The sequence below is a fragment of the Sinocyclocheilus rhinocerous genome, unplaced genomic scaffold (assembly GCF_001515625.1).
Source record: "Sinocyclocheilus rhinocerous isolate Xijiao unplaced genomic scaffold, SAMN03320098_v1.1 scaffold2473, whole genome shotgun sequence".
In the NCBI taxonomy this organism is placed as follows: domain Eukaryota; kingdom Metazoa; phylum Chordata; class Actinopteri; order Cypriniformes; family Cyprinidae; genus Sinocyclocheilus; species Sinocyclocheilus rhinocerous.
In genome coordinates, this window is record NW_015664205.1 from 1 (window position 1) to 761 (window position 761).

The window sequence follows — 761 nt, forward strand, 5'->3', positions numbered from 1 at the left end:
AATGAAACATGTTGCCAAAGTCTTTCGGTATGTTTAAAAATAAAACGACAAAAAAATATTTCTCTTGTTTTAAACGGATGCGAAGGAGCTTGTGTGTTTGCTTGTCACCTCAAACAGCGTCTCAAATATTTAGATGAAGTTAATGTATCTTTTAGAAAAATATTTTCAGAGAAAGACCCTCGATTGTATTCAGTCATTAAAGATGGTTCGGGACAGATAGGTCTGTGCCTCTGTGGATCCAAGCATCCTGTTTCACATGATTGTGTGTAATTTGAGAACTGAGCCCTTTACTACCATTAGGCTATGTTGTGCTTCATTTAAAAAGTGTGTGTAAACACAAATGGTGTTTTCACATATGGAGCAAATCTAGCCGTGAAATCGTAATTATTTGACTTTTGCTATGGTCGTAAACTTTACACAGGCACAGATAGGAAGAGACATTTTGCAGGGCCTCTGTAGCTGCTCAAAAAATACCTCTATTTAAAAGCAAAAAGTTTATTTTTAAAAGTAAAAAATTATCACCTATACATCTAACGGCTGTAGTTATTTTTTATATATTTTATGTTAAAAGTATCTTTACTATCCATATCATCTATCGTTTAAATATTTCAAAAAACATATTATATTCTTTATTTAAAACAATACATTTAAAATATTGCCATATTATTAAATTATGTTAATTATTCAAACTAACAGTTGACATGCTACGTTATCCACCCTCACCCTTACAAACATAACATTTCAAACATGTACTGAAGTCA